This window comes from Solanum lycopersicum, chromosome 2, assembly GCF_036512215.1.
Source record: "Solanum lycopersicum chromosome 2, SLM_r2.1".
Taxonomy (NCBI): domain Eukaryota; kingdom Viridiplantae; phylum Streptophyta; class Magnoliopsida; order Solanales; family Solanaceae; genus Solanum; species Solanum lycopersicum.
This window is the reverse complement of record NC_090801.1, coordinates 29534450-29560221: the sequence shown is the minus strand read 5'-3', so window position 1 is coordinate 29560221 and position 25772 is coordinate 29534450.

The following is a 25772-nucleotide window of genomic DNA, read 5'->3' as shown; positions in this document are numbered from 1 at the left end:
TCCCTTCATTGCACATACCAAGTTTGAGTCACATCCTTGTGTTGATATGAGGCCAACTCGGTCTTCTCACTTAAAGACACCCCCATAGCATATAGTACCTTGTAGACCTAATCGAGAAATTGTTGGGGGTCTTCATCAACCTTAGACCCATAGAAAATAGGAGGGTTCATCTAAGTGAAGTCCCTTAGACGTGAAGCCAAAGTAGTGACTTGTTGATGAGGACGGGGAGCACCATCCCGATTGGCTTGGCGGTCATATCTTGGGCTTGAACTATCACGGCTTGTGATTGAGTAGTCATGGCTTGAGCCATTTTACCAAAAATAACCCTCATCTGTGCCTCCTTCATAGGTGGAGGGTTAACCAAGGCTTGATCAACATTAGCGTTTTCCTCAAGTGGAGGGACTTGGTCACAATGGGGAGGAGCTCCCGCTAGCAACTTCCTCCTCGAATCTTGGAGACGCATTCCATCTAGTGTTCATGCTTCCTATAATCACAAAATTAATATTATATGGAAAAGCACACCATAATTATACTCTATTGGCACGATATAAAATATCCAAGAATGAGAGTGATTCTGACGCATCATATAGGTTACTACTCATAGGTGTGACGCGCTTCACAATTATGAATTCAAACCTACATAGACATGGTAGAGAGAGACATAACTTAAAGATATTCAACCTCAGGATCTGATACTATGTTTTTCAAATCTAGGTTTACCCCCTAGATTTAACAGGCGTTATCGTCTTTTCGAAGGACTAAGACTAGCCTCTTAGTTTCATATCATTACATTCATAGGTTAAAAAACTAAAAAAATTATAAAACTTTCACTATACCTATTTGGAGGTTTACATAGACCTCTATATACACATAATATATATATATATATATATATATATATATTAATATTGAGTATGCATAGACCCTTCACATAGGAAGTTTACATAGTCTTCTACTTTTATTGCACATACATATATAAAAATATATAAATTGTCTCAATGATTGTCTCACCTCATACAATCTGAATGAATATCACAACATGGGCATAGTACCGAAACATGAAACATAGCAACTACATGAACCACTCGCTAGAATTCCTATGGGGGAAACATAGTTCAAGAACTAGGAGATTTAGTTGGGACCCTCTTTATACGCCATGCATTATAGTGTCAAATCTCAAGACTAACGTATTGTTCCTACCTTCCCTATGTGGGAAAGGACACTTCTCTATCTAGTTCACTCTGTTAATAAGCTAGAAACCCTTTTTGAAATGTCTTTAAGCCTTTAATTATCAACATAACTTTAATTTACACTGTAGGGTCTACCTTTTATATAATCATCATCTTCAATAGCTCAATTATAATTGTATGGGTATAAGTCCTTTCATCACAATTCATATAAATTAAGTTAACACTTTTGCATTTCATAACATAATAAAGCTCATTTATAGTTTTCACCATCATTATAGCTCATACACCTTAATCAACCTCACAACATAGTCAAGTCATTTCAATTGAACATCATACTACCCTATAATCCTAGTATAAGGCATACTCCAATGTAATATCATGACTTAGCAACAATTAATCACAATTGGAAGTAATGAAAGACATTTTAAGACTTACCAACTCTTCCTCATATCTATCATCAAGGACTTACCATTGACACATAACTCCACCCAACTGGGGGAGTAAAATCATCACACAGTGATAACCAATAGGATAACAAGGCCAATTGCATCTCTTAACACAATTCATCTTTACAACATAACTTGAGATAAGGTACATAGGCTAATTTCACATTATAATTCATAACCCTAAATCAAATCCCATGAACTAGAAAAATAGGCCTATAACTTATTTAAATTTAATCATAATAACACCATAGGATAGTAATCTAATTGACAACCAACTCAATTGAATAATCACAATATAATATAGGTCAAGATCACTACCCAGGGTTAGGGATATAGAATCATACTCTTCAATTTAGACGAAACCATCAACAATTACGATAAACAAGTTGAATTACATATTAATCTACTCAATATAACCCTAACAATTCATTAATAACTCAATCCTTAACTTTCATTTCTTAATTGGATGAAACCTAGAAGAAAACTCAATTTTTGAAATGTATTTAAAAGAACCCTTTGAGGAAAGGATCTCAAATGTGAATAGATTCCACACCTTAATGTTTCTCAAAAAATTGATGAAGAATCCACCCTTTTCCATCCCCCAATTCACCTTCCAAGCCGAGCTTCTATGGAGTCTTCCAATTAGAGAGAGAATGAAGAGAGAAGGAAGAGTGTTTATTTGAGAGTTGTGTTTTGATAAATGAGGGTTGAGGGTATTTATAGTAGGATTTTGATCAAACTAATTAGTCTCTCTTTAATCCCCAGCTAACCTCTAAACAACTTAATTAATTAATGAACTTAATTTAAAACGTGCAGGAATTTGCAGACCCCATCGATGAGACATCAATCGAAGTACCATTCGTCCACCGACGGTCAGTGCTTCACATCCGTAAGTCCGGCCAGATACTGGTTTAGGCAAGGCTTTTCTCGACTTTTTCTAAGTGTGGGACGACGTTGGCATCAATGCCTCGTCGATCCACAGACGTACCATATCATGCACCTCCGCACTCCGTCGATGATTTCAAAAACTAAGATAATGAAGGGACCTTCTCCACCAGCTTAAGTGTGGGATGACGGTGGCATCGACGCCCCTTTCGATCCACACATGGGCCGTTGTATGTTTTGTCGGTGCACATTTCCAAGCAATGTTGCATCAAACTATAGGGGTCCTCTTCAAGGGCCATTGGTTGATCCTTGGGGAGTCTTACTTGGACGTTCAAACCATGGAACAAATCAAATACCCATTAGTTACCTTTCCACCAACGTTTGCACAAATCCGACCCCTAAAACTTAGTCAAGTAGGCTAAGGCACACTATCATCCCTTTGAACTAACTTTCTAGAAGTTTTGGACGTTTTGGTTCGTAAATCTCGTAAATGACCTATTTTCATTAAAATGGACTTAGAAACACTTTTTAGACTTTATGACACCTATGTTAGGATTTACAATGAGTCTTGGATTTTAAAGGTGTTACACTAGTCTTCCTAGAGGGAAACAAAGTTCAAGAACTAAGATATAGAATATTACCTCTTCATACCACTTGGTAATTTGGGGCCTCCTCTCAAGGGAATCTATTTGATGATTATTCCTCTTTGGGAAGTCAACATCTCATGTAGAACTATAGGGTGAATGTTCCTCCTTGGGAAGTCATCACCTCTCATTGTCAAGTTCACTCGGTGCTAAGCTAAGTCCCTCTATTGAAATGTCTTTATGTATTTATTACCAATCATAACTTAGTTTAGGTCATAGGGTCTATACCTTATATAATAATCATCATCATAGCTCAATAAGAATTGCATGAGTATAGACCTTTCATGACAATTCATATATGTGTGGTTTACACATTAGTATTTCACATCATAATAATGCACATTGATAGTCATCACCATCATTATGACACATACACCTTAATCAACCTCACAACATGGTCAAGGCATTTCAATTTAACATCATCACACCCTATCAATCCTAACACAAGGCTTTCTCCAATATAACATCATGAGTTAATCACAATTAATTACAATTGGAAGTAAAGATACAAATCATAAGACTTTCCAAGTCCCCTTTATAGTTCATCATTTAGGTCTTTCCATAATTGACCAATACAAGACTAGAAGATTCATTACACAATAATTCAGTACTAAATCAAAGCTTAAGGCAAAATACTTAGGTAAATTCTCATAACCTAGATCACTTCTCAAGAACTAGTATGAAAAGCTACAAATAATCCTAATTTGTTCATGATTACTGTTAATACAACATGTAATAGTGATTTAACCAATATTCAAGTCAATTGATTCAATCCCAACCTAATTCAAATCAAGATCAAACCCTACTGTTAAGGGTTAAGGATCATGTTCTTCTATTTAGATCAAATAATCACCAATTATTATAATCAATTTAAAATACATGTAAATATATTCATTATATCCTAAAAAAGGAAATGAAACTCAGTTCATAACATTAAATTCGTAGTTTGATGAATACCAAACATTTAAAATGCTTCCAACGATCACTTTGAGGAAAGAAGTTTCAAGTGACTTAGATCCCATACCTCAAATTTTGATGAATATTTGTTGTTGAAAATTTTCCTTTCCAGATCCCACACTCCACCCCCCCCCCCCCCCCACCTTGATTTTCTTCAATGGTGTCTTCTAATAAAGAGAAAAAGAAGAGAGAAGGGAGAGAGTTTATTTTGTGAATTGTGTTTAGACTAATGAGGGTTAGGGTCTTTATGTGGGGGGTGGTGGGTTAATTAACTTAATTAGACTCCCTTAAAACCATAAATAATAACCTAACCCCTTACTTAACTAAATTAGACTAACATAAAATGTACAGGAAATTTACAGTTTCATAGACGACACCACTATCGATGGATCGTGGATCAGTCGACAGACCAAGCCTCCCTCCGTGCTGCACATCCGTTGATATGGTCAGAGACTATGCATGTATTGGTCTTCCACGAATTGGCTAAGTGTTGGTAAAAGGTTGGCATCAACGCTGTATGGATCAACACACGCCTCGTCATTTAGGTTTCATTGGTGCACACTACCTATGATGTGTTGCCTCTTACGTGCTAGGGTCCTTCTCAAGGGCCCTTGGTTGTTCCTTTTGGAGTCGTACCCATACGTTTCAATCATGAATCGATTTTAACACATGTTATTCACCCTTTTACCTAATTTCATAAAATTTTAACTCCTAAATGCTAGTCCTAATAGGCTAAGGCACCCTAACACCTCATTGCACTAGTTTCCAAACGTCATAGATGTTGTTGGACGTTTTGGTTCCTCAAGCTCCTAAATGACCTATATTCATTTGTATAGGTCTTAATAAAGTGTTAAGACCTCATGACACCTACGTTAGGCTTTAAGACTCTTCTTGAATTTTTGAAATGTTACATTTTTTGAGCTTTTAACCTTAAAATCATCAACAAACAATGTGAAACATCATAATATATTTTTACCAAAACACTCATTGTTAGAGTTCAAAGTAGAAGAATATTAAGTTTGTTAACCCTTTCTGAAAAGTCTTGAATGGGTACCTTGAATGAAAGAAGAGTCAAGTATGAATAATCATACCTCAATATAAAGACACCCATGAAATTTGGTGAAAAACATGAATAATTTGATCTTCTTCCTTGGATAAAGCTTCAGGAAAATGGAGTTTTTTCGAGGAAGAGTTTTGGAGAGATTTTTTATTTGATCTTTAGCGTTTGACACTGTGGATAAAATGAGGTTTAAAATGACCAAAATCAGTTAACAAATGATCCCAAAGTTCTCAAAATACCCCTACACTATCTAAATATTTTCGAAAATCTAATTTTACATTGAAACGACACTGAGAAATCTGGGACTTCACTGCTTATCCCGGAGGTAGCTGCTGCTTCGTGATCTTCAAAACTTTTAGGCAGTGGACCTCGTGCCACACGCGCGACGCACATGCATCTTAAGATCCTGGTGCGCGACATGAGGCAGTCTTAAAATTCTGGCCCTGCACACTGCATGGAATGCTCCTTTGTCAAACGTTTGGGTCCTCGTTGGGGACCCTTACGGTTGTCCCTGAGGAGTCGTACGCTAAATTTTTTACCCTTGGTACATCCCTCTAGCTTCTAAAGTCATTACCACAAGTTTTAGACACCAAACACTACCTAAAAACATGCACCAAAGTCAAGGACACACTAGCATATTCCAAGGCACACTTTCCGAACATCACGGACGTTCTTGGCCGTTTGACTACCAAACATCACCAACGTAATTAAGTAAAATACATCATTGTTAATTCATTATTAACTTATGAAACGCATATTGATATCTAGTTTAACCTTTTTCATTTTCAGGGTGTAAAAAACACCCTCCATCGGAGTAGGGTAGACTCCTGATTCCATGCCTGGCTAGTATGGTCTATCTCGATTATTTTTTATTTTCATCATGTGGAATACATTCTAGTATTGGATAAGATCTACAACATTTAGTTTAGTGGAATGGGACGCTATCTAAACATGATATTCGTAGGCTTTAAAAGTGCTAGAGTGTAGGTTCACTAGGTCTTTCCAAGACTATTATGTGAAGTCTTCTAAATGCTTAAATCAATATTAATTGACTTAATGAATGATTATTACTTACGTAGTGAGTTGAATGTTAAATAGAGAATAATGTTATCTTAGGTAGTGTTAAGGTTGTTTAGGTGTGCTTGGAGAGGGTGTATGGGCGGTCTCTTCTTGTCTCACTAAATAAGTCGTAGGATAACCTTTGGTAAGAGAGTTATATGTTTATATGATTTGAATTATTTCTAATTCTACTTTATGGGTTACTTGGAGTGAATATTTGTGTGAAGTTGGTGTTAAATGTGGTTTCCTATACTTATCTCATAAAATTTTACTCAAAAAGAGCATATGTTATATAAATGTCCTTTAAGAATGATTTTATGAATTACAACATACTTAGTTTATTCTAATGTACTAATTCCATATATTTTGTCTATGTCAAAAGGTGTAGGTCGCATTTGAAAGGAGGGGTACTTGAAGTGAATGTTGGTTCTTAGCCTTTTATTCAAGCAAGTGTTTGTATGTCCTCACTAGACTTGAGGGCATCATTATGTTTAGTTTTCTTTGTAAAAAGAATTAGAGTAGACTTACATATTTCTATATTTTGATGTATGTAACATGTCCCAAGATATTTTTATGTCTAAGATGGTGATTTTGAGGCTTAACCATTCCTTATGATTTTTTATAAATGAGATATTTTGAAGTACTACTATTTAATGTGAAAAGCTTTAATTTAGCATGAGTTTTCATACATGTATGCAATGAATGATGTCAAAGGGCTTCTACAAGACCTACGAGAGGTCAAATACACCGTGTGGCATTCCATGAGTGCTCTAACTTGTAGGGTAACTTGTCGGTTCTGACAGCCACTTTATATCTTGTCATCGGTATATGACCTAAACAACAAAGTGGATCCATTATTCGATTCTAAAATCACTAAGAAATCATCTAAAAATTATGATCCTTTATCTCTCCATATTGAATACATGGTTTATGGAGAATAGAGTTAATATGAACTCGCGTCACCATATCAGTGCTCAATACTACCCCCAAAATATTTAGCTCATATGTTTACAAAACAAGTTCTTCTTTAGTTGAGATAATTGCTCAAACTTAGATTCGAAAGCTTTCTTGGAAATTAAATTTTACTTTTTCCCTGTACTAAAACTATTCATTGGCACTATGATAGCCTAACTTCCTTTCTTTCTCAGTTTGAAACATTTTGTTTAAACTCTTAGGTACTACTTAGTTCCCTTATACCTCTTTAGAAGTGAACTCAACTTGTTACTCTTTACTGAACTTGAAACTTAACTCTAAGGGAATACTTTGTTCCCTTTGATATTTTAATTCAACTATTTACTATTTGGTCAACTCATTCATTGAACCTTGAAACAAAGTTAAAATGTTTTTTAAGACTCCTCAATGCTTTAGAAACTTACTTTTACATGCTTTTTATCTTTTAGACCTGACTCTTAACTTCTTTGACTTTGATCTTCACTTTCCATGAATTGGATTATGGAATCAAGGATCATGATCTCATGTTTATGGATGATTTGATGATGTTTAGATGTACTTTAGAGTTTTGTACTCAACTAGGAATAATAGGTACATCACTTAGGAACAAGTACGAAAATATAGGGGAGAAATGGGATATCCAGGTTACCTTGACACTCTGAAAGGCACGAGGTATTAGATCCTAACGGATAGACACTGCCTTCAAGCACTCAGGATGGTGCTTTACAGCTTGAGGGACATATTTTGTCTTGAGGGGCGTTGGGAGGTGTGGAGCCACAGGACATGTCGAATGGGTTTTCATATTTTCAACTCTAATCCTCCCAAACATCCATGGATCTTCCCCCCAACACTAATGATCACTAATACACTCAATACCCAATTGTTTAGATTCCTTAAACAACCCAGAAACATGAATCAAAACAATTAAAGGTACACTACAACTCTACCAACAAGGATTCAACAATTTTTCATCAAGAACTTCAAGATTCATTATTCAATCAATAAAAAACTTGCTGAAGTAAACATGTTGGTGTGTGGGTGAATGAACCCAACAGAGAAATATATCTCATACATTAAAAGTGATCACCCCCAACAAAATCCACTCAATGATTATTGGTGTTCTCAAAGAATTCTTGCTCTTCCTCTTTTCTCATGTTTTCTCCAACGCCCTAAGAGTTCCCAACTTTTCTAACAATGAAATGGGACTTGGTTTTACTCCTAATAAACCCCTAAAACATATTAGGGAATACTAAGGTGAAAAAAGTACTTTACCCTTACTAAAATCTGTATTTGACTTTACTCAATCCAAAAATCCCGCTTCTGAAAGGGATTTCCAATTATAACAACTCGGCCTAACTTCTCTAGAGTTCGGAGTTATGGCCTTTTGAAGATGACCAAAAATTCAACTTTTATAAAAATTATTGTGTCCTTGATTTCTTATCTTATTCTTATTTATTTCAACTTACGATATGTTACACATATGTACATAATGAAATGGAAAAAAATTGTATTTCCTGCATTGGGCCTCGTTTGAATTCCCTCAAAACCAAAGCACACCATTTAAAAGTAAATGATTTATGTTTTTTCATTCTAGTTATATAATGTAATATTTTTCTTGTATTAAATGTACATGATTTACATTTTTCCATTTTAGCACATCAATTCATATTGAATTAGAGTATGTTAAATCCTACAAATATTACTAATATTTTCCACAAAATTCAAAAGTTGAAATATTACGATTGTGCCTACTCAAAATAAAAAAAGTAAGAATATAAATAATAATATCTTATATTGAAATAAGAGTAGTATACTAAAAGAAAATTAGAAGCTACTTTGATGGAAAAAAGTAACGCATGTACCTTTAAAGTTTTAAAAAATTAAAATTGGAAGAAGAATGGGAAAAGCATAAATCATGTATTTTTAAAATTGGATTCAAAATATATTTTATAGACTGTAAATCACAAAGAAAAATAATAGTACGAAATTCATTTAATTACTTAATTTAACCCCGGAAAAAACAAACATCGTCGCCTATATAGTGTGCAGCTTCTCAAACTTATAATTTCAAGCCATAGTCATCCATCAAACACATTTGTAATAACACAAATTCAGAATATGCACCAATAGAAGACTCATCAGAAGGTGATAATATAAAAAACAAAACGCTTTGTAGCTTTCAAAAAGCTATGGGCAAGTGTTGTCAAGGAATCATACAAGCTTTCAATTATAATAGGATCACATGTTTATATTGTTACATAATCCAAGGGTGGAATATCATATTTTTATAATTCCACCAGCAACTTTGATACGATAAATAAGTTCCTCAATGATGTGAAGGATTCTACAGTCAAATGGGGTCCTTAATATGATTGCCTTTAAAAGGGATTTATTTATTTGTTTTTATCTTATTTAATATTAGTTACAAGAAATGATCACACATAAACTAGGTGATAATTTACCTTAATTAATAATAAATACGGTAAATAAAATTAGATAAACCCTTTCTAAAGGCAATCAAATAAATGACGCCCTTTTGACAACAAAATTCTTCAAATAATTGAGGAACTTATTTATTGTGTCAAAGATGTTGGATGAATCATGTATAAATTGTGTGGAACCCAGGGAATAAGCCGCAATATCAACACGTACTCAAGTTTTATAAGAAATTTTGTGTGCTTCATTGACAACACTTGCTCATATCTTTTTGAAAGCTACAAAGAGTTTTTCTTTAGATATTATCACCATATGTCGAATATTTTTTTTTTGGTGCACAATATTAATTTGTGTCATTAAAAATTGGTTTGGTGAATGAAGAAGGCTTGACACAATAGGTTTGAGAAACTTTGTGAAGAAATTTACTCACTTTATAGATGATGATATTGATTCTTTGTTCTGTGGTTATGTTAAGTATGCAAATGAATTTCCTATTATGTATTTTTCTTAGAGAACTACAATCGTTTAAACATATTTTGACTCGATTTTAATGGTATATGAGTTATATTTTTTCCATTTAAGTATCTTCTATGTTTTCCTTCAATAGATTATTGTGCATTAAAGATAAGAAATTTTTAATTTTATTCTTAATAAATTTTTTTTTTTTTAATTGGCACAATCATAATTTTCCACTTTTTGGTTTGTAAGGATAATTTTATTAATACTTGTAGGATTGTATGTCCTCTACTTCAATAAGAAGTAATGTGCTAGAATTGAAAAACTTTAAATCATGTACATTTTGAGATAGTGTAAAAATATATTATATAACTTTGAACTTGAAAATATAGAAGTTTTTTTTGAAACCACATCAGGATCACTAATAACCCAGACTACATGGACTTTAACAAATGTAAAATGAGAAATTTAGTATATCCCGTTGTAGGCCTTATTTCAACTTGAAATACGTACGTTTTCCACTACGAACCATCATCATTAATAAGGTAGTCACAATTACGCACAAAAAATTTGGTAAATTAATCGGTGTGATTGCACTCATTAACTTTTTCAGAAATATTTTGAGTAGTTCATGGCACCATATCCATGTGCTAAATGTCACGCACCGAACATAAACCATGGGCGGGACATGCACTCGGTGATCGTTGGTGGTCTCGAGCGAACCCTTGTCATGACTTACTTAACTTGATGAAAGACTCAACTTAACTCAATTATAGAATTTGAAAAGTTCTCATAAAATAACTTCAAATACTATCTTGGCAAAAATTGTACTTAATTCTCAAATACTGAATCTGAAATAAAGAGACACAACTGAACTACTAACTATCTGTCTATGAAGCCTATAAAATGACTAAAATGAATTTTGGAACAAACCCCACATTGAATGTACACGTATGCGAGTTTGAATGTTAAACACAACCATAAGGCTTGAAAAAAATAAGAATGAACGTACATTGGCTCTACTCAACTCATGATATAACAACTCTATATAAAGAAGTAAGGACACATGCAATATAAAGAAAGATTCTAAAACAGTGTAAACACTTAGTTCATTAAAGATAAATCAATACTTAACTCAAAATTTACATATATATGAAATTAATATGATTTATATGGGAGATTCTCTAACTGACAACCATCACTGTGAGTCTAACTGATGGTACAATGTATTACCTCACTTGCTAGAGGACCGCTCTATACCTTGTCGTCGGTATAGAACCGGCACTTCTCAGTGGATGCATTAGTCTATGCTAAAAGTACAATGGAATTATCAAAGAAGTATTATCATTTATCTCTCAAGCTTGGTTACATGGTTTATGGAGACTTGAGTTAATATGAACTACCGTCACAATATCGGTTTTCAATACAACTCCCGAAATACTTAGATCATATTTTTTTAAAACAACTTCTTCCCTAGTTTGAGATAATTGCTCAAACATAGCTTCAAAAGGTTTCTAGGAAATCATAGTTTCCTTTTTCCTTTTACAAAAACTAGACATAGGCTCTATGGGAAGCCTAGCTCTTTTTCTTTCTCACAAATTTGTAAAGATTTTGTGTAAACTCTTAAAGACTACTTAGTTTGCTTATAACTCTAGAGAATTAAACTTAACTTGTTACTCTTTGCTTAACTTGAAACTTAACTTTTACAGAATACTTAGTTGCCTTATAATTTTTCAAAATTTAATTTAACTCTTTACTATTTTGTAAACTCATTCATTGAACCTTGAAACAAAGTTAAAATGTTTTTTAAGACTCCTGAATGCTTTAGAAACTTACTTTGACATGCTTCTTAACTTTTAGACCTGACCCTTAACTTCTTTGACTTTGATTTTAACTTTCCTTGCATTGGAGTATGGAATCAAGGATCATGATCTCATGTTTATGGATGATTTCATGATGGTTAGATGAACTTTAGAGTGTTGTACTAAACTAGGAATAATAGGTACATCACTTTGGAACTAGTACGAAAATATAGGGAAGAAATGGGATATCCAGGTGACATTGACGCTCTGAAAGGCACGGGGCATTAGATCCTAACAGATAGACACTGCCTTCAAGCGCTCAGGCTGGGGAGGCGTGGAGCCACAGGACATGTTGAATGGGTTTTCTGATTTTCAACTTTAAAGCTCCCAAACTTCCGTGGATCGTCCCCCCAATACTTATGATCACTAATATACTCAATACACAATATATTAGACTCATAAAGCAACCCGGAAACATGAATCAAAACCACTAAAGGTAGACTACAACTCAACCAACAAGGATTTAACAATTGTTCATCAAGAACATCACTATTCATTTTTCAATCATTACAAAAAATGTTGAATTAAACATGTTAGAGTGTGGGTAACGGAAGCCAACACAGAAACATCTATTATACCTTAAAGGGATCACCCCCGACAAAATCCACATAACGATTCTTGGTGTTCTAGAAGAACTATTTATCTTCCTCTTCTATCCTCTTTTCTAAAAGCTCTAAGCGTTCTCAATTTTCCTAAAACTGTAATAGGACTTGGTTTTACTCCTTATAAACCCCTAAAATGAATTCGGCAATACTAGGGTGGAAGTCTACTTTACCCATACAAAAATCCAAATTTGACTTTCCTGTGTCCAACAATCCAACTTTCAAAAGCCATATCTCCCTCTTACAACATCGAAAATATGCAAAATCGGCATCTTTGTAAAGATCTTCTCAAGGTCTTTCCAATTACATACAGAAATAACCGGAACACTTCCTAAGTTGGGAGTTATCTCTGTTTGAAAATGACTAAAAACTCACATTTTAAAAAAATGATTGTCCTTTGTTTTCTTTCTTATTCTTAGTTATTTCACGTTACGAGATGTTACACTAATGTACACGATGAAATGGAAAAAAATATTATATTTTCCGCTTTAGACCACGTTTGAATTTGAAAGTGCTAACATTTGACCTCAAAACCAATGCACACCATTTAAAGTTAAAACGATATATGTTTTTTCGTCCGAGTTACATAATCTTATGTTTCTCTTGTTCTAAATGTACATGATTTACATTTTTCCATTGTAGCACATCACATTATATTGAATTAAAGGACGTTAAATCCTACAAATATTATTAAAATTGTCCATATGATTCAGAAATAAAAAATTTACAATTGTGCCTACTCAAAATCAAATAAAGTTTTAAGAATATCCTATATTGAACGCAGAGTAGTATATTAAAAGAAAATTAGAAGCTACTTTTTAATGGGAAAAATGTATCTCGTGTACATTTAAACTCTAAAAAAAATAAGAATTGGAAGATAAATGGAAAAAGTATAACACATGTATTATTAAAATTGGATTCAATATTTTATAGATTGTAAATCTCAAAGAAAAAAAACATAAGAAGAAATTCATTATATACTTAACTTAACCACGAAATAAAAACGAATATCGCCACCTATATAGTGCCCAAATTTCTTCACAAAGATTCTCAAACCTATTATTTCAACCCATATTCCTTCACCAAAAGCTTTTGTAATAACACAATTTAGATTATGCACCGACAGAAGACTCAACATAAGGTGATGTAAAGAAAAATATTTTGTAGCTTTCAAAAAGCTATGGGAAAGTGTTGTCTAGGAAGCACAGAAACTTTCTATTAGAATAGGATCACATGTTGATATTGTTTCTTAATCCAGGGTAGCATAACATATGTCTAAAATTCCTCGAGCAGCTTTGAACCATAAATAAGTTCCTCAATGATTTGAAGGTTTTTGCAGTTAGATAGGGTCATTAATTTGTTTGCCTTTAAACAAGGATTTATCTATTTTTTTTATCTTATTTAGTTTTTGTTACGAGAAATAATCACTCATAAACTTAGTGGTACTATCTCTTAACTAATCATATATATATATATATATAAGAAAACCTTAGGTCCTCCTATGTGGCGCTGCCACAAGCAAAAACTCCCTTTTAAATTTATTTATTTCCAAAACTATCCTTCCCCTTTCATGAAAAATTGTGACTTCTATGAAGTTTAGCGACTTTTATGTAAAGTTTTCACTTTTATTAAATGTTGGGACATTTATGAAAAGTTTTCACTTTTATTTAATGTTGGGACATTTATGAAAAGTTTTAAATTTAATGAAGACTTGAAAATTTTATGAAAAGTTGTGACTTTTATGAAAGGTTGTGACCTTTACGAAGGGTTTTCCGAATAGTTGTAACATTTACGATAAGGCACAAAAAACATTTGTACAGGATGCCATTTGTTGTCTATAAATAGAGGGATTTCCTATCATTTTTAAAACAATGCAAAATCTAAACCTTTCTTATTCTTTTCTTCATCTTCTTCACAACTAAAACATTGTTTAATTGGTTCCTGTTGAGTGGCTCACTGACACCATTGCTTAAGTGACCGATCTTGGTATCTATTTTTTCATTCATTAATTTATTCTTACGTTATATAGAACAAGTGATAAGATAAATTATCTTTATCAACTAAATATTTGTGTACTTGATTCCTGTTGAGTGGTTCACCAACACTTTTGCATATGTTACATGTCTTGTTATATATTTGTCAAGTCATTAATTTATACTTATTTTATAAAGGATAAATGATAAGATAAGTTATCTTTATCTCAAAACAAATAATAAGATTCAATAAATTTTATTTTCCTTTACATTATTAATGTTTGTTATCGTGTAATCTTGTATATAAGATAATATAGTGTTTTAGATTTAATGACTGATAGGCTTAAAATTATTGTTATATAAATTATTTGATATAAATTTCCCTCTTGAAGCGCGGGTAAGTTTACTAGTTCTAAATAAGAAAAAAAATAGATAAATCGTTTCCTAAAGGCAAGCAAATCAATGACCCCCTTTGACTACAGAAGCCTTCACATAATTGAGGATCTTATTTAATGTGTCAGTGATGTTGAATGAATCATAAATAAATGGTGTGGCACCCAAGGATAAGCCACAATAGCAACATGTGTTCTGGTTTTAATAGAATGTTTGTGTGATTCATCGACAATGCTTGCTCATATCTTTTTGAAAACTACAAATTGTTTTTCTTTAGATATTATCACCTTCTATTGAGTCTTTTCTTTGTACACAATATTAATTTGTGCAATTAAAAATTGTTTTAGTGAATGAAGATTTCTTGACACAATAAGTTTGAGAAACATTGTGAAAATTTTTTACTACTTTTTAGGTGATTATATTGATTTTTACTCCGCCGTTATGTTAAGTATATAAATGAATTTCCTACTATGTATTTTTCTTAGAATTATATAATCCTTTAAATATATTTTGACTCAATTCTAAAGGTACATGAGTTACATTTTTCCCACATAACTTATATTTTTTAAAAACAAAAAATTTAAAGGTACATGATTTATATTGTTTCCATTTAAGTATCTTCTAATTTTCCTTTAATAGATTACTGCGCTTTAAAGATAAGACATTTTTTATTTTATTCTTAATAACTTTATTTGATTTAGAGTAGGCACATTCATAATTGTTCCATTTTTGGATTATATGGACAATTTGAGTAATATTTGTAGGATTTCCTGTCCTCTACTTAAATAAGAAGTGATGTGCTAGGATTGAAAAACTTTATATCATGTACATTTAGATATAGTGTAAAACTAGATGATACAACTTGGATGAAAAAAACGTAAATCATTTACCTTTAAAATACATTGGGCTTGTTCAGAAATAAAATATTGTCATATTTATGCATATGCAAATAAAATTCAATATACATTATTTTATTTATTTCGATTTATATGTTACAAATTAAATTAAGAGAGTTAATTCAATTTCTACATAGTTTTAAAATATTTTTAGTTGTTAATTATACTAATTTTTAGGACCATTGACCTACTTTTAAACAACTTATATGTTACTAACTTTGTCTTAATATGTGTGACGTATGCTAAATTTTGAAAGTCACTTAATTTAAATATGTTTTTAATTGTTAATTATTGTCATTGATATAACTCATGATATTGAATTAGCAGATATGTGATTTTTAGTGCACAAATATTAGGTTTCAGTATTTATCCTTCCTCAATGTGTGGTTAAGAAGTTGGATAAAAAATGTATAGATTTTTTTCGGAGTAGTCCAAAAGATAAAAGTAAAGTAGAATTGGTAACATGAGATAGAGCCTATCAAACTAAAAAAAAAGGGAGAGGGGGGATGGGGGAAGGGGGAGTCTCAATGTAAAAAGTTGCAAGATATGGAGCTATGTTGTAGTGGGGAAACTAATTTGGGTAATCATAACTTAGAAAGAAGCTCTTTGGGTTAAGTGAGTACTGGGTAGAGGGAATCTATCTAAAATAATGATGAATATTTTTGTGTACATACACCACCAAATGATACTAGCTAGTACTGAAAGGCACTAAAATAACTGAAAATAGGTACGAAAAATTGATCTAAACAAGATAGATACACTTTGACTTTTGATTGAGGATATTCGATGAATCAAACCCTAAATAAATATAGTTTCTTTTGTTTATGGTATATATGTTCATAGTTATTGCCAAAAGAACAACAATTTGATATTTTCCATTTTAGGCTTTGTTTGAATTTGATAATAGAAAAGTTTTGTCTTATCGAACAACACACACCATTAGTATGGTCGTCACAGTCGCCAATAAAACATTTTGAAACCACGTCACAAAAACTATTAACCCAAAATCCATAGACTTTAACAAAGGTAAAATGAGAAAATTAGTATATCCTGTTTTGGGCCTCATTTGACTTGAAATACAGATGTTTTGCACTTTCAACCAAGTCACATCATTAATAAGGTAGTCACAGTTACACACAAAAAATTTTGGACAAATAAAAAGTGTGTTCATACTCATTTAGTATTTAAAAAAATTATTTTTGGGTTGTCCAAAGTGTCTGATCCGTGTGCTAGTATACACGAAGAAATGGGGAAAATTATATTTCTCGCTTTGAGCCTCGTTTAAATTTTAAAATGCTATCATTTGCACCTCAAAACTAACGCACCATTTGAAGGTAAATGATTTACATTTTTTTTCATCCCAGAATAAATAATCTAATGGTTCTTTGTTCTAAATGTATACATTTTCCCATTGTAGCACATCACTTCATATTTAATAAGAGGACGTTAAATCCTACAAAAATGAAAAATTATGATTGTGCCTACTCAAAAACAAATAATGTTTTAAGAATATAATTAAGAATATCCTATAATGAAAGTAGAGTAGTATATTAAAAGAAAATTGGAAGTTACTTTAAATTGAAAAAATGTAACTCGTTTACCTTTGAACTTTAAAAAATTAAAACTTGAAGATTAATGGAATAGTGTAGATCGTGTATTTTTAAAATTGGATTCAAAATATATTTTAAAGAATGAAAATTTCCAAGAAAAAAAATATAAGAAATTCATTTATATACTTAACCACGAAATAAAAACCAATATCGTCACCTATATAATGCGCAAATTTATTGATAAATCTTCTCAAACTTACTATTTCAAGCCATATTCATACACCAAACACTTTTGTAATAGAACAAATTCAGATTATGCACCGATGAAGACAGAACATAAGGTGAGCATATTTAGAGCAAAACACATTGTAGTTTTAAAAAAGCTATGGTCATGTGTTGTCAAGGAAACACACGAACTTTTTATTAGAATAGGATCATGTGTTGCTATTTTTGCCTAATCCCTAGGTGGCATACCATATGGTTATAATTCCTCGAGCAGCTTTGATACCATATATAAGTTCCTTAATGATGTGAAAGCTTCTGCAGTCAAATGGGGTCATTTATTTGATTGTCTTTAAACAAGGATTTGTTTATTTGTTTTATCTTATTTAGTATTAGTTACAAGAAATTATGACTCAGAAAATTTTCTCTTATCTAATAATAAATAAGATAAATTGAAATAGATAAACCCTTTCCGAATGGAAATCCAATCAATGACCCCCTTTGACTACAAAAGCCTTCACATAATTGAGGAAATTTTTTGTTGTGTCAAAGATGTTGGAAGATGTAAGGCATTATAGAGCAATGACGCGCAGAAATATTAAGTGATCGACATACCTCCAGCCGTTTTTTGCGATATAGTCGGATCTACAATTCTTGTTTTCTTCAAAGATCTTCTAAGCACTCAAAACCTCACTCTTAGATAGTATGGAGTTTTTAGATGTAATGTGCTTAGGAAACTTTGAACCAAATGACATATTTATAATCTTTCTTCCATTAAGAATGGTTAAGACATTATGGAAAGTTACCAACCTGTCACGACCCGCAAGTACACCCTAGAAGTTAGATCATCCCTGTATCGTCACATGGCAAATGAAACTTCAAGAAGTCTCATTAAATCCTTTAGTATTATTCATTGCATAATAAACATACTAATATAGGTAAGAATTTAAAACTTTGTTCACACAAGAACAAATCTATCATAAACAATATACAAGCGGTAGACTTTCATTTAAATCATTAAACCTTTATGAATGAGGACTCACCAATACTTCATCTTCAACCCTTAGAAAACTATACATCGTCCATGGCACATCAACACTTACAATTTCCTACACTTAAGACAAAAAGGGAAACATTAGATGTACTAAGTATGGAAGCCATGCGAAAACTATGAAAAAGGGACATTCAGTAGATAGCATGTTTTTCATGAATTTCGATTAAAACATCATACTATAAGCATAAGAACAATATTTAACAACTTACAATACATAATAAATCACCTAAGAAAATAATCACATTTTCATAAACCTAATAGTGAATTGACTTCACTGTACAGTGAACTCAATTAATTGTTACAGTGAAGTTCTTTCACTTCACATTAGACACCCTTTAGCATGTAATCTTCTCACTCAAAGCTATACTAAGATTCACTTACCGCCCATACACCCTCTCTAGATGTGCCTAAACGACCCTCAAGATTACTTATATTAAGTCAGATACACACCTACAAAGAAACAGAAACATCAAGGTAAGATTCTTCTACTAAAGGTGATTCTAAGTCTCACTTAAGTGAGTTGTGAAACGACCGCTCATACAATCCCTTACTCACACACTCAATAGATACCATAGACTCCCTAAGATAGAATCATTCACACTTAACACATTAACATATAGGTGATATGACATTCTCCTTCCAAAGCTATCAAAAGACTTACTTAAGTAACTCAACAAAATAACGTCCATAGTGACCTCATCAAGATTACCTAAGTAATCCTTAAAACTACCTAAGTCTTAGATCATGTCCACATAATCAACCAACTTCCCTAACTACAATCATTCTGAAGACTTATCTAGGTAAGATTTGAAGTGACTATTCCTATGCCTCCTTCATACCTTAACTAGACAACCCTTAATAACTCTAGATAAGTAATACTTCATTTTAGTATACTTTCTTAACTTAAGCCATTACATTCATTAGTTCATTATAGACTCATTCACTACATAAAGGACATTTAAGTAAAGGTGTTAGACAAGACCTAGGGACTCTCACTAAAATCTTCAAAGCCTATTGTGTTAGGTCTAGATAGCGTCTCATACCACCACCTAAACTTCCCAGAACTTCTCTAATGTTAGTAGGTATCCCATATGATAATAATAGACAATAACCGAGATAGAACATGATTGCTAGACATGGAATATGTAGTCCTAACCTACTCCGATAAGGGTGTTCTACTTTCCAAGCGTAGAACTAGGACACATCCCATGTAGGCACATGGTTAAGGAACATAAAGGGATTTTATGCACTCTAGTCTCATTCTCAAGTAGATGTACATTATACTCTTGTATCATTCACAAGTAGAGATACTTCCCATAACATAATCACCCGGTCCTTTCCTTGGTTCTCATAGAAAAATTGGTATTAAAGGATAACATGAAGAGGGTTTCTTATCTATTTCATAACCCAATAACATTCACCCTACCAAAGAGGTGCACTAGGGCTAACTTTCAATGGCAACTAATATATGTTATTATGACATTCCTAAGTATGCTATGATGTCATTCTAGCCAATCAACCCTAAGTCCACCACTTCTTTACATGAAGGACACCATTACGGCTCTCAACTTCAACATTCATAACATAACCTTTACCACGTACATGACCTTCTTAACATCCTCTAAGGTCTCACATATCTTTAATTCATAAATGAAAAGGGTGCAATAATCCTACCTAGTCAAGTCATATCATATTCATATATCATTCATACATGTATAAATCAAAGGGACATAAGTCTACTAAACAAGACACCACATTTCTTTTCCCTTATCATATATACCATATCATTATTTTAAGCATTTAGAAATGACCCTTATCATCTTTATGTCATCCTAAACATTACTATATCATCATCAATATAACCATCACAACTCATATAGTCAAGTAAAAACAATCATGTATCAACATGTATAAGAACATAGTCATAATCTACATGATCTCCTAATATACATCGAAAGAACGCATACTTTCACATTTATTCACATGTAGATAAATATTCTCATACTTCACATAAATTAACTACGCAAATCATAATAATACTTCAAATAGTGCCGACAAGGCCATGTAATCATATTGCATAGAGTAACGCCAACAAGGCCATATCAATTTACATTGCACTTCTACCATAAGTAGATCATACTAATCAAAATTGAATTGAAGTATTACTGACATAAAATAAAAGGAACTAGGGCAGAATACCCCTACTCCATCTTATCACTTCAATTTCAAGGTTAAATTCTCCAATTCAATATCACAAGGCCCTTACCCATGGCCATAACCAACAATTAAACACAATTATATCAATAATCAATAAAAATAGGTAAATTAATTACATACTCATTAATCTGACACAACCTAGATATCAATTGAATACAATGATTGCATCATTAGAAAGCCCATAGAAATCTACAGTAGATTCTATAAGCATTAAGTTCATATAGATTCAATAAGCTTAACATACAATAGATATAACAGTATTAATCACTCAATTAGTAAATTTGAAACAGCCAATACACCATATATACATAATTTATACATGAATCAAATGCCCATAACAATCTGTACATGAATTCATTCATATCAGAGCATGATCACATAACCCATATTTTAGTCCAAATTAAGAGATTTGTGAATGTCAAGGGTTTATGGAGAATTTCATCGTAGAACATATTTTATACATAAATAACATTATATCATAACATGTGAAAATCATTCATGCAAGAATTAAAGACATACAGTAGAAATTGGACTTTTTCATCTTTTTAAAATCCTTTAAAAATAATCTTTAAAATTGGCTCTAAGGTGATAAAAAGCCTTAGATGAAGAACTCCCACGCCTTATTAGAATAATACAAAGATAATTGAATAAGAAACTCCATTTAAGACACATCTTCAAGCTCAATCTTCACTTTAAACTCACATGGAGGTTTCTGGAGAAACTTTTGGAGGGAATATGTTTTGATTTAGGTGTTATGGTTATAATGAGAGTTTAATGACTTATATACTCAGAAAATATCCGAAAACACTCAAAACAACCGTCCAAAGACTTATAGGGGATTGGGATGAATTTACAAGTTCACCCTCAAATTAACAGAAAGTTTGCATGAAAACAGGCTGCCCCATCGACGCCCATACCAACGGAACGTGGTATCACCCATGCCCCGTCGTTGGGGTCTTGTATGTTGCACTTGAAACTCCCAAACCTTCATGAAAATTGGATCCATCGACGATACCCATCGATAGGATTTTTTCTGGTTGACTGGTCATCGTTTGGGTTGTCGATTGCTACTTCCTGTCGGTGTTGATATTCAATGTTGGGGTCCTCCTTTAGGGACCCTTGTGGGTCCTATATGGAATCATACTTAGACGTTTCCAACCCAAATATGCTCATATACAATTTTAGAACCTACCACATGAATTTCAATCAAAACAAACACGTAAAACTCGACGAAATATACATAGACACACAAGGTCATTTAAAGGCAAACCTTTCGAACGTCATGGACGTTCTGGGAAGTTTGACCTCCAAACTTCACGAAACTTGACACACTGACTACATACACTATAAAAATTATTGAATAACCTTATAACCTCATTAATCACACATAAACACATACAACCACATAGGAGGTACATCGGTGACTTAGTCGTCGAACGTCTTGATCGTCTCTTGACGTTTCATTTACAAAGCACCTAAACTCTTAGACACTGCCTCAAACCCATATTATGAACCATTATAGGACTTTAAACCATCATTAAAACCACATTAGGATCTAAATTCATCTAAGTCATTTTTGAGGTCTTACATAACTACTACAGTAGTAGGATAGTGGATCCATAGAGTGGGATAATGGGTAGTTCACAATTATCCCATTAGTAAAATAATAGGTAATTAACCACTTTACCATTAGTGGGATAATAGATAGTTAACTACCTTCCTATTAGTGGGATAATAGGTCCATGAAGTGAGATAATTGACCCATGTAATAGGACTATATCAGCATTAACAAAAATTCTAACATTCTCCCACTTGGTTCGTATTTTCTAATCTCATTAATGAAACAAATTACACGAATCATGGTGATAGTTTCGCTTGCAGTGAGTAGTATCTTCCATGTATCACAATGCACTATATCTCAAAACATTAACCCATATAATATATGAATAAACTTAATATTTATTGAAGGTCCATACTTTAGTGAAATTTCTAAGAATAAAATTGAATGTTCACACAGTTAAAAATAAATATCATATAAAATAGAGTTTCATAAACATTCATTGTTACAATGAAATTTTGAATAGATGGACTAAGTCCCATTGTGACTAAATGATCCTTAAATTTTTGTGGTGGCATGCCTTTAGTTAAAGGATCAGCTAACATTATTCCAGTGTTAACGTGTTCAATGACCACTTTCTTGTCTTTAACATAGTCTCCTATGGCTAGATATTTGATGTCGATATGCTTGCTTCGACTGCCACTTTTATATTCCTACCCATAAAGACAACAGCTGAATTTTCACAATAATATGCTTAATGGCTTAGATATAGAGTTGACAATTCTAAATCCAGAAATAAAACTTTTTAACCATACACCATGTGAGGTAGCCTCGAAATAAGAAAAGAACTAAGCCTCTAGACTTGAAGTAGTAACTAGAGTCTATTTGGATCTTCTCCAAGATATAGCTCCATGGATAAAAGAAATATGTAACCTGAAGTTGATTTCCGTGAATCAACACAGCCAGTAAAGTCTGAATCAGAGTAGCCAATGACTTCAAGGTAATCTGATCCTTTGTACATAAGCATGTACTCATTTATTCCTTGAAGATATCTTAAGACTTTCTTTGCAACTCTCCATTGGTCAAGACCTGGATTACTCTAGTATCTTCCTAGCATCCCAACAACAAATGATATGTCAGGTCTTGTACAACGTGATCATGCATCAACCTTCCAACAATAGAAGCGTAAGGAATTTCCTTCATTTGTTCACTCTCAAGATCGTTCTTCGGGCACTAATTCACGTTGAAATTGTCAACCTTCACGATAAGAGCTACACTTGGTGAACAATCTTTCATTTAGAAACTCTCTAAAATTTTATTGATATAGGATTCTTGAGATAATCCTAAGGTACCTTGATTTCTATCCTTATGAATCTTAATACAAATAACATAAGATGCATCACCCATATCTTTCATATCCAAACTTTTAGAGAGTAATTGTTCCTCATGAATAATTCCCTTATCATTGGATGCAAGTAAGATATCATCGACATATAGAACTAAGAAACGTTTTTTACTCCCACTGATCTTGCGGTATATATATTGATCCATAATATTTTCATCAAAGTTGAATGAAGAGATAATATTATGAAATTTCAAATACCATTGACGGGAAGCTTGTTTTAGTCCATATATGGATTTCCTTAACTTTCATATCAAGTACTATTCATTACTAGAGGAGAATCCTTCAAGTTGTTTTATCTAAACCTCTTCCTCTAGATCAGCATTGAGAAATGTGGTTTTCACATCCATCAGTTGCAATTCTAAGTCAAAGTGTGATACTAATGCCAATATTATGTGCAAGCAGTCCTTTTTAGACATAGGAGAAAATGTATGTGTGTATTCAATTCATTCCCTTTTTAGTGAATTCTTTAGCAACGATTATGGCTTTATATCTTTCTATGTTGCCTAGTGAGTCCTTTTTAGTCTTGAAAACCCATTTACATCCAATGATTTTAACACCACTAGGCAAATCAACAAGATACTAGACCTCGTTAATTTTCATAGTATTCATCTCTTATTTCATGGCATTGTACCACAATTCAGACTCTTTAGGATTCATGGCTTCTGAAAAAGACTCAGGATCATTTTCAACTTCAATGATAGATTCTGTCAAATATACAACAAAGTCACTAGGAATTGCTGATTTTCTTTCTCTAGTAGATCTTCACAATGTTGCACCTACATTTTCCTGTGGATTTTTTTGTTCAACTGGTTGTTCAATAATTTCACGAATTGCTTGAACAACTTGATGTATATGCATGTTTTCAGCAGCTTGTGGAATCTCATTGATTGGTTGTGCAATACCCAATTGAACTTGAGGGGTATTATATACAACAGTCAATTTTTGACTTGAAGTGGAAGGTTGATCTGTTATAGAAAATTGTATTCTTAATTTGATCACTCCCACTAATAAAGTAATTTTTAAGAAATTTTGCATTTCTTGATTCCACAACCCTAGTACTGTTAGATGGACTGTAGAATTTGTATACTTTAGATATCTCGGTATATCCAATGGAATATCCAATAATAGTCCAAGGATCTAGTTTACTTTCTTTTGGGTTGTGAATTCTAACTTTAGACGAGCATCCCCATACACAAATATATGTCAAACTAGGTTTCCAACCTTTGAATAACTCTATAGGCGCCTTTGGAACAACCTTGGTTGGAACTCGATTTAATACATATGTTGTTGTCTTAAGAGATTCAATCCACAAGGACTTAGATATCTTAGATCTACTTAACATACAACGCACAATGTCCAATGATGTTCAGTTTCTTCTTTCTACTATGTCATTCTTATCCAGAGAGTCAGGCATAGTATATTAAGCAACAATCCAATTTCGTTGAAGAAACTTCGCAAACAGACGTTGTGCTTGTCCATCTTCTTTATATATACCATAATATTCACCACCTATATGAGTTATCACAATCTTAATTTGTTTTTAGCATTTCTTGTATACTTTAGCCTTGAAAACTTTAAAGGCATTTAATGCTTCGCTATTATTATGAAGAATGTAGAGATACATATATCGTGAGTAATCATCTATAAAAGTGATAAAGTATTTCCAACCATATATTTCCATGTTTGGACAACATATATCTGAATGTATGATTTCTAATACGGTTGAACTCCTCTTGGTACCTTTCTTTGACTTGTTGGTCCGCTTGCCTTTAATGCAATCTGTACAAGTATCAAAATCAGTAAAATTTAAAATACTAAGTACTCCATAATTTACTAATCTCTTAATACTATCGATGGAGATATGTCCTAATCTTTGACAGCATATGTAGAGTAATATTCATTTATAACACACTTAAGTGACAGTTTGTACATGCATAATAGTATGAGAGGAATCAT